Here is a 12,892-nt window from a genome sequence, read left to right as displayed (position 1 = left end):
CAAAGCTGTCATCATCAAGATAGTATGGTACTGGCACAAAAACAGACACATAGATCAATGCAACAGAGTAGAGAGCCCAAAAATAGACCCTCGACTCTATGGTCAACTAATCTTTGACTAAGCAGGAAAGAATATCCAATGGAAAAAAGTCTCTTCAACAAATGGTGTTGGGAAAATTGGACAGCCACATGCAGAAGAATGAAACTGGACCATTTCCTTACACCACACACAAACAGTCTCAAAATGGATGAAAGACCTCAGTGTGAGACAGGAATCCCATCAAAATCCTTGAGAACAGAGGCAGCAACCTCTTTGATCTCAGCCACAGCAACTTCTTCCTAGAAACATCGCCAAAGGCAAGGGAAGCAAGGGCAAAAATGAACTATTGGGACTTCATCAAGATCAAAAGCTTCTGCGCAGCAAAGGAAACAGTCAAAAAAACCAAAACACAAGTGACAGAGTAGGAGAAGATATTTGCAAATAACATATCAGATAAAGGGCTAATATCCAAAATCTATAAAGAACTTATCAAACTCAACACCCAAAGAACATGTAATCCAATCAAGAAATGGGCAGATGACATGAGCAGACATTTCTGCAAAGACATCCAGATGGCCAAAAGACATGAAAAAGTGTTCAATATCACTTGGCATCAGGGAAATACAAATCAAAACCACAATGAGATATCACCTCACACCAGTCAGAATGGCTAAAGTTAACAAGTCAGGAAATGACAGATGTTGGCAAGGATGCAGAGAAAGGGGAATCCTCCTACACTGTTGGTAAGAATGCAAGCTGTTGCAGCCACTCTGGAAAACAGTATGGAGTTTCCTCAAAAAGTTGAAAATAGAGCTACACTATGATCCAGCAATCACACTGCTGGGTTTACCCTAAAGATACAAATGTAGTAATCCGAAGGGGCACGTGCACCTGAAAGTTTATAGCAGCAATGTCCACAATAGTCAAACTATGGAAAGGGCTTGATGTCCATCAACAGATGAATGGATAAAGAAGATGTGGTATATACAATGGAATACTACGCAGCCATCAAAAAAAATGAAATCTTGCCTTTTGCAATGATGTGGATGGAACTAGAGGGTATTATGCTAAGCGAAATAAGTTAATCAGAGAAAGACAATTATCATATGATCTCTCTGATAGGAGGAATTTGAGAGGCAGGGTGGAGGGTCATGGTGGGTAGGGAGGGAAAAAATGGAACAAGATGGGATCAGGATGGAGACAAATCATAAGAGACTCTTAATCTCATGAAACAAACAGGGTGGCTGGAGGGCGGGGGTGGTAGGGGATAGGGTGGCTGGGTGATGGATATTGGGGAGGGTATGTGATATGGTGAGTGCTGTGAAGTGTGTAAGCTGATGATTCACAGACTTGCAGCCCTGGGGCAAATAATACATTATATGTTAATAAAAAAGGGTGTGGGGGGGCGCCTGGATGGCTCAGTGGGTTAAAGCCTCTGCCTTCAGCTCAGGTCATGATCTCAGGGTCCTGGGATCAAGCCCCACATCTGGCTGTCTGCTCAGCGGGGAGCCTGCTTCCCCACCCCCCACCCTGCTTCTCTGCCTACTTGTCATCTCTGTCTGTCAAATAAATAAATAAATCTTAAGAAAAAAAAAAAAAAGCATAGGAGGTGAGCACTCATTTACCCCCAGCTTCCCCCCTAAGGGCACTTTCCAGTTCCCTGAAGACACCACAGAATGATAAAACCCCAAAGGGAAGTGGCATTCTTCCTGAGCTGAGGAAACAAATTCAGGACTGCCAAAACAACAGAAAATTGAGAGACCAATCTCAGGGAAGAGGGGTCGCAGAGAAGGTATTCCCTGAAATCTTTATACAGATTCCTTTCAAGTCACTGACTGAAAAGACTCAGCAGAAAACTGCAGCTGAGGAGATCAGGGCCACAACTAGGAGGCAAGAGGTGGCTAGGGTGTAAAATTTAAAGAAGTGTCCATGTTCAGGGTGGTACCTTGCCCTGAGCACCTCTCTGGTCTCACTTTAGTCCAGCCTTTGGCTGGATGCTAACGGAGTGAACGGTGCTTTCCTCATCATCCAGTGTTGGGGGGTTGCCATTTTGGAGGACTTGAAGTAGCCATTTGAAGGGGGTGGGCACAAGCTCCCTAGAGCATCATTGAGAAGCAGTGGCTTCAGGTGTTCTGAACATCTATAATGTTTAGAAATACACAAGCATTTTACGGCGGCTCACCCAAGTGCTGATTTGGAGAAGCCTGGTTCACTGCATTTGTCCTCTCCAGGGAGTTACACTGGGGAAAAGAATGAAGTTACAGTGCTTAAACCATAGGTAGGAGACTGACAACTGAATAGGGGGAATCCAGGATATTTCCACAATTAATATTTCTTTCCCTTTTTTGTAATAAAGAACAGCAGAATAATAGAAAGCCCCAGAATCCTAGGCTTTCCTTATGTGGACACAAAATGCTACATTTGTACAACCTACTCCCATTTTCACCTCTTACATAAGCTTTTTGTAAGAACCTTTATATGAAGCTTTTGCTTGGTAGGCTACTAAATAAAAAAAAAAAAATGCTTATGTTACAATCTATCATTTTGTGATAGATTCTGCTCCAGTTTTCTCATTATTTTCATGAAATTGATTTTTTTCCTCTCAAAAAACTATGGGGTTCTCTTGTCTGCTTTACTTTCTAGAAACAACTGAAACTTAAAAGAAAAGCTTTTACCTCTGCTCAAATTATTTCTGTCACCCTCAATTTAGAAATCAGCACGTTACCCTTTATAATCCCCTTTCCCCCAGTGTGCGTGCATGCGCGCGCGCGCACCAACACACACACACACTCTTTCTGAAATGGTTTTAGGTATTTGGAAAATGGTTAATACTTCTGAGACTGCATGTTTCTTAAAAAAAATTTCAGGTCGCCTGGGTGGCTTAGTCAGTTAAGTGTCAGCCTTTGGCTCAGGTTGTCAGATCTCAGGGGCTTGGGATCCAGCTCTGAGTCAGGCTCCCTTTTCAGTGGGAGTCTGCTTCTGCCTCTCCCTCTGCCCACCTCCCCCCTCCACTTGTGTGTGTGTCCATGCGCTCTCTCTCTCTCTCTCAAACAAATAGAATCTCTAAAAACAAAACAAAATTTCTACTTCAAAAAGTTTCCTATATAGGATACATTTGTGTACTTTGTTTCTAAAATTAATCAGTGTTTTGAAGATGCTAGCTGTTTTCTGAAGGACAAGGACCTCCATTATTTAATCTCTCTCTCTCTTTTTTTTTAAAGATTTTATTTATTTATTCGACAGACAGAGATCACAAGTAGGCAGAGAGGCAGGCAGAGAGAGAGGGGGAAGCAGGCTCCCTGCTGAACAGAGAGACCGATGCGGGGCTCAATCTCAGGACCCCGAGATCATGACCTGAGCTGAAGGCAGAGGCTTAACCCACTGGGCCACCCAGGTGCCCCATCATTATTTAATTTCTAAGCTGCTTAGGATCTGTAGCTATTTGCCTGCTCCAGTTTTAATTTCTTTAAAGTACCAACTCTAACCTTGTGGGTTTTGCTTGTGGCCCAAATAACATGGTTAGTTTTGCTCTTTTGTTGAGAAAACTGGACTCGTGTGTTACCATAACAGCAATATGGCAAAGTCAGAGTACAAGGAAAGACAACTCAAGAATCAAACCATATTTACATTCGAATTGGTTCAAATAGATGTATTATTGATATGTGGTCCTTTGGTGCTTTCCCATGTTTTCTTCTAGAAGTGTGGCTTCACTACTCACATGTCAGATATTTCAAGTTCTATTTCTCACTTATTTCATTTAGATCATTATGTCACATACTCAGGCCATGACAGTTATCTCTACATTGGCTCTTCAAATTCCCCTTTTTTCTTTGTGAAATTAATTCTGTACAAGTAATTTTCATTGCTGGTCCAGATATTAGTTTAGCTAGTCCTGGGTTGAAGTTGCTTTGGCCACTTACCCAAAACAATCCTTTAAAAACAACAATAGAAGGGTGCCTGGGTGGCTCAGCAGGTTAAGCTTCTGCCTTCAGCTCAGGTCATGATCAAAGGGTCCTGGGATCGAGCCCCGAATCGGGCTCTCTGCTCGGCAGGGAGCCTGCTTCCTGCCCTCTCTTTCTGCCTGCTTGTCTGCCTACTTGTGATCTCTCTGTCAAAAAAATAAATAAAATCTTAAAATAAAATAAAATAAATAAAAACAACAATAGAATCTAATCAGACCAAGTTTCTTAAGGTGGAAATTTTGGAAAATACAAAGGAGGGGCTGAAGTGAGAGGAGCTGTTGTTGAAGCCATCTGGAGGCGTGCCACTGCCCGCTCTATTTCCAGGTCATTATTTTCTTTTTGTGTATAAATACTGTACAACATTTACAAACTGGTGAGATACATCAGATTGCTAGGGAAAATTTAACATAGAACAGAGAGGTTGGAAGGGACCCTGGACTATCATTTGGCCCAATATTCTGTGCTCCTCTAGAATCACACTAGATTACCCCAGGTGGTTAGTCCCCAAACCTGCCAAAGATTCCACATGTTCCATTAGAACCCCATCACAATAGCTAAATGTTCCAATGCAAACCCCAGCCCCACCCAAAAACAAAATAAGGAAACAAGCAATAAAAAGCTGCGGGCCAAGATCTAATTATTTAAGAGATCTCATTTGGAAGTGTCGTATTAACAACCTCTAGTGCTTCTTTTTAATTAAAAATCATTTTTTTAAAACACGTTTTTTTCTTTAAGATTTTATTTATTTATTTGACAGAGAGAAACACAGCAAGAGAAGGAACACAAGCAGGGGGTGTGGGAGAGGGAGAAGCAGGCTTCCTGCTGAGCAGAGAGCCCGAGAGGACCCTGGGATCATGACCTGAGCTGAAAGCAGACGCTTAACGACTGAGCCACCCAGGTGCCCCTAAATATCATTTCTTTTTTTTTTTTTTTTTTTTAAAGATTTTATTTATTTATTTGACAGAGAGAGATCACAAGTAGACGGAGAGGCAGGCAGAGAGAGAGAGAGAGGGAAGCAGGCTCCCTGCTGAGCAGAGAGCCCGATGCGGGACTCGATCCCAGGACCCTGAGATCATGACCTGAGCTGAAGGCAGCGGCTTAACCCACTGAGCCACCCAGGTGCCCCCTAAATATCATTTCTTAATGGAGCAGTCTAACTAAAATTTTCTCTAGCGCTATGTAAAAGATAACCTACATAACATAACACAACATAATATAAACAGCATGTCCTAATGTAGTGCATTGCATAATGGATCGCTGGAAGTGTAAAAATTTCTAACGGTTAGAATGAAAGTCTGACTTTAAGGAACTGTAGAACTGTAGTTTAATAATTACGATCGAAGACCAAGCATTGACGCATGTCAGTTACTGCCTGATACCACCAGAGGGCACTCTTCACTCGCTTTCTGAAACCGTTTTAACCTTGCCTCCTAGCTACTACTGGATTTCTCAATATTTCATATGATTGATAAATTTGCCTAGGAAAATTCCTCCCAGGAAAAATATGTAATTGTGAGTGATAAATTTATGGGTTCTTATGCAGAAGACACAGGCTGTCAATGTAGAGTTCATGACGCTGAAAAGGCACTGATAAGGTAGCTTGTCTAGGAGAAAGTCTTTTAAATTATTCTATTTTAAAGATTTTATTTATTTATTTGACAGAGAAAGAAACAGAGAGGGAACACAAGCAGGGGGAGTGGGAAAGGGGGAAGCAGGCTTCCTGCTGAGCAAGGAGCCTGATGGAGGGCTCAATCCCAGGATCCTGGGATCATGACCTGAGCCAAAGAGAGAGGCTTAACGACTGAGCCACCCAGGTGCCCTATAGGACAAAGTATTTTATCTAAGCATTTCTAGGACCTCTTGTCATAAGAAACTTCCAACCTATAAACACCCATACTGCATTAAATATTGACACAGCATTACTAACCCATAAGTTCCTCATCCACCTCTCAAGCTATAAGAAATACAAGACTTCTAGAATTTTTAGTTGGGATTTTATTCCTTAAAATTCGGATGTTGTTCTTTTCAGACATCTTTAAAAAGATCTGTTTCCCCATTATCTGAGAAGAAACTTGTCTTGTTAAAATGCTCACAGGATCGTACACTCAGGTGTTCCGGGTTTTAGATTTGAATAGATGCACCTGGAAGCAAGGACAAATGAGATCCAAGGTCCAAGAGAATTTCTGGATATGATTTAGTCAAGAGAGGTTTCTTTCACCTTAAGGCCCCGTGTATGTGTCACTGGTTAATACAGTAATAGGTCTCATTTTTTTGGGCTTTCTAGTTTCTACAGTGCGCTAAGTTGGGTTCTCACGAAGTTCTTCAAAGGTAAAGATGGCAGATCTTAATATTCCTATATTACAAAAGAATTACAATTGGACTCAGGGAGAAGACATCGACTGCTCAGGTCACATAATGAGTCTTGGAGCTAGAAGAGACACCTCAGAAGTCAAAGCCAAAGCATTCTCTCATTCTGGGCACCAGAAGCAAGCAGTAAGTTTCTGACTCTGGTTTTCCAAAGGAAGCTACAGGGGGCCAAGGAAGGTGACTGAGGGAGTTTAAAGATTTAAAATCACACATCAGGGGCACCAGGGTGGCTCAGTGGGTTAAGCCTCTGCCTTCGGCTCAGGTCATGATCTCAGGGTCCTGGGATCGAGTCCCACATCCGGCTCTCTGCTCAACGGGGAGCCTGCTTCCCCCTCTCTCTCTGCCTGCCTCTCTGCCTACGTGTGATCTGTCTGTCAAATAAATAAATAAAATCTTTAAAAAAATAAAAATCACACATCCACAGTAGTCAAAAAAAGTATAAACCTACAGTTAGAAAATAAAGAAGTCCTGGGGTTGTAATGTACAGCACGGTGACTATAGTTAGTGATACGTGTAGTGTATTTCTAAGTTGCTAAGAGGGTCAATCTTAAAAGGTCTCATCACAAGAAAGAAAATTTTTAACTTTGTGGTTGCCTTTGGTTATTAGACTGAACTGTGGGGATTGTTTCGCTGTATATACATATATGGAATCATTATGTTGTACACCTGAATCTAAATATAATGCTCTATGTCAATTGTATTTCAATAAAAAAGAATAAATATATCAAAAATAAATGTTGACATACACAGGGGAAAAAAAAAAAAGATCACCCGCCCCCCCCGACCAGACGGCCTCCATTCTCTTTGGTCTGAGCTTCTCCATCAATGCTGCGCACTTTTACTGTTTGCCTCTCAAACCGCAAACTGGCACCACTGCTGCTCCTTTATGGTTCCTAGAGCAGGAGACAAGACCAAGAAAGCATTTGCCTGCAAAATCTGGACCAGCTCGAAGCTGTACCCAAATAACCTGTGATGCCCAGGATTTCCTCCAGACCAGGGCTTCTCCCATTTCCCACCTGTGGAATCATCTGCAGAGCTTTTGGGAAGCCTGACACCTGGATGAATGACATCAGAATTTCTGAAGGCAATGTGCGGCAGGTGAAGAACCCTGTTCTAGGTACCTTGAGTCAGGATCTAGCAGTTCTTAGAGTATTTATACTGGTGCCCTAAGGGATTTTTTTTTTTTTTTAATTAAAAGCTTGAAAACTATTGGCCTATAGCCAAAAGAAAAAAGTTATTTTTGGCTGAAAGCCATTGGTAGAATGAGAATACTTGGACTTTAATTTTTCTTGGGCTCAATTTTCCCAGCCATAGTCTCCTTGTCTGTTAATAAGGGAGCTGGGCTAGTTAAGGGGACCCAAAATGTGGTCACATTAATGGCAGGGTCAATACCATCTGGGAACTTATTAGAAATGAAACCTTCTGGACCCTTCCCTAGATATGCTAAGCTGAACACTGCTGGTGGGACCCAGCAAGCTGGGTTTTAAGGAGAATCCTCATGATTCTAATGCCTGCTCGAGTTTGAGAACTCGTTGAAATTTACATATTCTGGGGCGCCTGGGTGGCTCAGTGGGTTAAAGCCTCTGCCTTCGGCTCGGGTCGTGATCCCAGGGTCCTGGGATCGAGCCCCGCATCGGGCTCTCTGCTCAGTGGGGAGCCTGCTTCCTCCTCTCTCTCTCTCTCTGCCTGCCTCTCCGCCTACTTGTGATCTCTCTCTCTCTGTGTCAAATTAAAAAAAAAAAAAAAGAAATTTACATATTCTATATGCTCTGAAACTCTACAGTTCTGTCCCCTTTGGAGGAAAACTTCAGACATCACCATTCGAGAAGAGTTAAGAAGCGGTTTTTCAGCAAGCTGTCTGCTTTGATAAGAACTTTCAAGAACCCCTTTCAATGGTAGAAAAGGAAACATGGTGTGCTTGTTGATGAAAGGACCCAACACAGTCCTGGGTATTGATAATGCTCTCATGACTTCAAACCAGCACGGCATTTATGAAGGATAGGTCAAGGATGTGACTGCCCTTGGTAGGTAGGACAGCCAGAGGTGGGACAGCTGCTGAGAGTTTGCCTAACTCCCCAAATCATCCTCAACCAGGAAAAAAAAAGTCCTAACTCAAATGGATAATGGACACGTGAAACGAGGACATACTATGTCAGCTTTTAAAAAGGGCACACACTTGGAATTACGGACAACGGAGATGGAAGAGTCCTCTTCTGGTGTAACCTCATTTTCCAGAGAAAATTGAGATCCAAATAGGTAATGTGACCTTCCTGATATCTTGGCAATCAAACTGTCTTTAGGAATCAAACTGCATCAGGAATAAATTCTCTTCCTTCTCCCACACTATGTGGGGTCAAGATAAACTTTTCTCCATCCTTCCTATTGTCAGAACTTACCCGTAATGTCTTGCGTGCATATCCATCCCACCTGCTCACAATTCAATCATCACCATGGAGAGATAAGCAAGGTTGTTAGTTCAAATAATTTGTTAAATGTTGACTGGCGCTTAAGGTTCTTAGAGAAGAACCTCATGGAAAACATTATTTAGCCTAAAGCTATTGTTTTCTACCCACTAGCCAACACAGAGAGGTGCCTACAGCCTTTTTCCCCTGCCTACCGCTTTCTGGGGCCACTTACTGAAGTCAGGATGGGCTCTTCTCTCTGCCCCAGTCAAATGTATCCAAGGACATGGAGCGCAGGGCTCCTGGGGACTTCAGTCATTTCTGCTATAAGCAGAAGGGGTCATGGTAACAGTTCCCTGCTCTGCCTGTCCCTCAGGTCCTGCTGGCACTGGCCCCCTGGCTCCTTATAAGAACTGTGGTTGCCAAGATTCCAGAAGCTTTAAGGACTGAACTTGAAAACCAAAGGAAAAGAAGGGAAAAGGGATGAGAACATTTACTGAGTACCAACTATGTGTTGGGAAAAGTTCTAGTGGACGCATGATGACACAGTAGCTTTAAAAGGTTTAACACCTTGCCTAAGATCCCATAGTCAGAGACAGTGTTCAGAACTGCATCTGTCTGACCTCAAATCCATGTCCAAGGAGAAGGGCAGGACTCAGGCCAGTGCTTTTAAGTTTCCTTGAGCCAAAAGGGAGGTTGAGGTGAACAACAGAGTTAAGAAATCTGTTTGACACGTAACATGTAACTAAACCCACATTTTCACATAAAGGATAGATGAATTTGAAGGTCAATATCAAGATTTTTTTAAAGGATTTTATTTATTTATTTGACAGAGCGAGCTAGAAGGCGGCACAAGGTGGAGGAGCAGCAGAGGGAAAGGGAGAAGCAGGCTCCAACCCCACCCCCAGCAGGGAGCCTGATGCGGGGCTCGATCCCAGGACCCTAGGATCATGATTTGAGCTGAAGGCAGATGCTTAACAACTGAGCCACCCAGACACCTCTCAATATCAGTTTCTAGTATTTCTTTCTAAAAAAACCTCTCTATATAATACAGGTACCAAAAAATGTAAAATATTATAATTATTCTTACGAGCAAAATATATCCATACTCTTAAGGAGGGACATTTAAAGACATCAGATAAGAATAACAAAAATAGTGAGAAGCACATTGAAAAAGTTTAGCTAGATCCCCAAGATAGCAGCTATTTTAAGAGAAATGAATTCAGAGCGGATGAAAATGGGGTCTTGTGTCTCGACGAGCAGTGTTGTCTACAGCCTCTGTCTGAGCTCCTTCGAAGGGACTTGTGTTCACGCCCGTCAGTCCCTGCAAAAACAGGGTAATTGTCTGTAACCACCAACAGGTGAGCCGGTGGGTAAATGTTCATCATCTGCCAGTGATATCAAGAAGTAAGCGGCTATAATCATTTTCCTCTCAAGGCAGTCTTCCTTTATTTTTAAATTAAATTAAATTAAATTAAATTAAATTTTATTATTTATTTGAGAGAGACAAAGAGAGGGAGAGTGGGAGGGAAAAGCAGGCTCCCCGCTGAGCAGGGGGCCCTATGTGGGACTCAATCCCAGGACCTGGGGATCCCCACCTGAGGCGAAGACAGATGCTTGACTGACTGAGCCACCCAGGTTCCCTGGCTGCCGTTCTTATAAGAGCCATCTTATTGTTGTGGGACTTCCATTTATCCGGTGTGAGGTAGTTTTAGCGTTGTTCACATCACGTTTTGTCCTGTGGGCCAGTCATGCGAGGAGTCCAAGCATCAAATCCCCTCCAACTGTGCTTCACTATGGGGGTTGGGGGTGGATGGGCTCTGGGGTCTGGCCCAGCCACGTCCAGTCCTATAGTGGAACCTGCAGCTGTGACCAGCCACTGGGGGAAGAAGCCTAGAAAACCTCGGCTAAAAGCTGGAGGAGGAGGATTTTCTCAGGATGAAGAGGGAGGCTGGGGGAGCTTCAAAGTCATTGGGGATATCTCTGTCCCTGGTAAACAGCAAGGAAATATTAATGTAGTGTCTGACGTCCAAGACCCAGGGCTGTCGCAGCCCGCAGGAAGCTGGTATAGGCCACGGTGGGACTGTGAAAATGGCGCCGAAGTGGAATGAGAACAAGGCCTAGGAGTAGAGGAAGAGCATCGCTGGAAAGAAAATCATTTTTCCTGTCAAGTAAATAAATAAAATTCAGAAAATCATTTTTCAGAGTTGTAAGGTGGAACCAGGAACGTGTCTGGAGCAAGTACGTGGTCCCACAGTGAAACTCGGAAGGCTTCTCAGTGGCTGCATCCAGTCAGCACTGTCTTGTTGCCTCTTGTCAGGGCCGAAGGCAGCCAAGATGGCAGAGCTTTGAAATTAAGTGGAACTGACCCAAAGCCACCCCCTTGACAAACCAGAGCAATTCCCACAACCTGAAGGTAAATGAACCAACCCCCGCCTTTAGGCATAGAGTCGGAGCAAATTAGCTAGCTATATGTAAGAGGAATGAAATTAACGTCATATTTTCTAAGTAAGAAATTTATTTGATCAAATGACAGTCTATGGAGATATTTTCAACTCTAAGGCCCTATTCAGACAAAATGTCAATTGATTTTGAAGTAAATGGTATCAATGTCGATGGCACCTAAAAACAGACTGAGTTTCCTATAAATGTGTCTGTATAAAGCATTCATAAAATCCTCGTGTACTTTAAAACTAGGTTGTAAGTATAACAGATTAACCTATAAATAGTGCTTAAAAGCAGGTTTCTGAAATGACACAATATATGGTTACACTGGAGGTATCCGGGGTTCCTGTGAGGATCAAAGAAAGGCTGTCTGTGAGGAAATGTGTCATCCTTGGAGCAAAACTGACGCGTGATTACACGGCAGCCTTGAGTTCCCAGCACACTACCCTGTTCTTTCAGGTCCTCGGGAACTGAGATCAAATGGGTGGGAATTTCTAACCACTGCTGGAAATAAGTAGAAAAGGAGGTTGGGAAACCAGGGTTGGAAAAAAGGGAGGCGAAATGGAGGCATGGCGAGGTCTGAGGTTTCTGCAAAGAGGCTTTAGAAATGTCCAAAGAAATGGGTACAGGAAATAAAGAACTGTGACCCCTCGGAGCTGGTCTCTGGGGTACACAGGGAGGTGGGCACCGAGCAGTACTCGGGCTGCCCCGCACATCCCAACTCTCATTGGGCTCCATCCACATACTGGCAGGACGATTTTCCTGTAAGGCTGGAGTCATTCCCCGGGTGCACCAGGGACAGGGCAGCATGTGTAGGTTACATCAACTTTTCCCAAAGATTTTTTTCCAGCATTCAAGGAACTCTGCCTTTGGGGCCAGGATAGGACCCGGGAACCAGGAATCGGCAGTGCCAGGTTATAAAACGAGAAATGTTTCAGACACATGGAAGGAGAACCAGATATGAAGAAGGCGGTGTCTCCCGGGGAACACACTATTGGCAGCGAAACACAAAGGTGTCCAATGGTGACAGGGCAACTGAACCATGGAGAGCAGTGGAAAAGACCCGGGAAAGCAAAGGGCAGTAGCTGACAATCATATAGCACCCATTATTACTAATTTAAGATATATAAACATCATTGGGTTTCTTGATTCAGAGTCCAGAGTGCTCACCATTACACCATGGAACCGCCCATCATTGGGTTTCTATCTAGTGTCTGTGCTATTATCTTATAAATATAAATATGAGGGCTTTCAAAATATTACAAATGACACATACATCCTTCTGTAAATGTTACACTCCTGAATCCTACAACATACTCGGTGTTGCATTTAAACCTAGTAGATGTGGGGTTATATATATAGAATAATTTTTGGAGATCATTTTCTGAGCCTCGGTCACACAGCTAAGTGAACACCAAAAAACACAAGAAGCATTTTATCAGTGGCTTTGGCAGCAAACGCATTTTTTTTTTTTGTCTATGTATTTATGCCTTTCACAAAGATACACTTGTTCACTGGTATAAATGAATTCAAAGCCATCCACAGGAGATCTTAGAACTTAAAACTCTTTTCTGTATTCTTATCTGCTTCTTTGCTATCGAGTCTATGTGGGAGGGCGGGAGGGCTAGCCAGTGGCCGGCACCTCCTTTTCTCCAAGCCTCATTGTCTTCCTCAGAA

Source organism: Enhydra lutris, unplaced genomic scaffold, assembly GCF_002288905.1.
Source record: "Enhydra lutris kenyoni isolate GAN:26980312 unplaced genomic scaffold, ASM228890v2 scaffoldscaffold58, whole genome shotgun sequence".
NCBI classification, from domain to species: domain Eukaryota; kingdom Metazoa; phylum Chordata; class Mammalia; order Carnivora; family Mustelidae; genus Enhydra; species Enhydra lutris.
This window is presented reverse-complemented; position numbering follows the sequence as displayed.